The sequence below is a fragment of the Eimeria mitis genome, genomic scaffold (assembly GCF_000499745.2).
Source record: "Eimeria mitis Houghton genomic scaffold, Emh_scaff826, whole genome shotgun sequence".
Lineage (NCBI taxonomy): Eukaryota > Apicomplexa > Conoidasida > Eucoccidiorida > Eimeriidae > Eimeria > Eimeria mitis.
The window spans coordinates 13,355-13,765 of record NW_013576068.1 but is presented as its reverse complement, the minus strand read 5'-3'; the positions used below and the strand labels follow the sequence as shown (position 1 = coordinate 13,765).

General features: G+C 58.4%; 1 protein-coding gene across 1 annotated transcript in view; it reads left to right on the top strand.

The window, feature by feature from the left end:
• EMH_0023210 (uncharacterized protein) overlaps positions 1 to 411 on the top strand; it is a gene marked incomplete at both ends in the record, with an annotated part of 3,861 nt that overhangs the window by 1,345 nt on the left and 2,105 nt on the right. The gene's annotated exons all lie outside the window — the stretch shown is intronic.

Below are 411 nucleotides of genomic sequence, written 5' to 3'. Positions count from 1 at the left end.
CACTCCTAGAACGCAGCGGAGCTGTTGAGGTCTGCTGCTGCTGCTGCTGCTGCTGCTGCTGCTGTTGCTGATGCTGATGCTGCTGCTGGTGGTGCTGATGCTGATGCTGCTGGTGTTGCTGCTGATGCTGCTGGGGATGCTGGTGGTGCTGCTGATGCTGCTGCTGATGCTGCTACTGCTGCTGCTGGTGCTGCTGCTGCTGCTTGTGCTGCTGCTGCTGCTAGCACCGCTGCTGCTGGTTATGTTGCTGCTGCTGGCTATGTTGCTGCTGCTGCTGCTGTGGGTTGGGTTTCGCTGCACTAGGAGAGTCACATAGCAGCAGCAGCAGCAGCAGAAGCAGCAGCAGCAGCAGCAGCAGCATGAGGGCTCATCTCCCCCCGCTATTTAATGGATTAAATGTGCTCTGCTGCT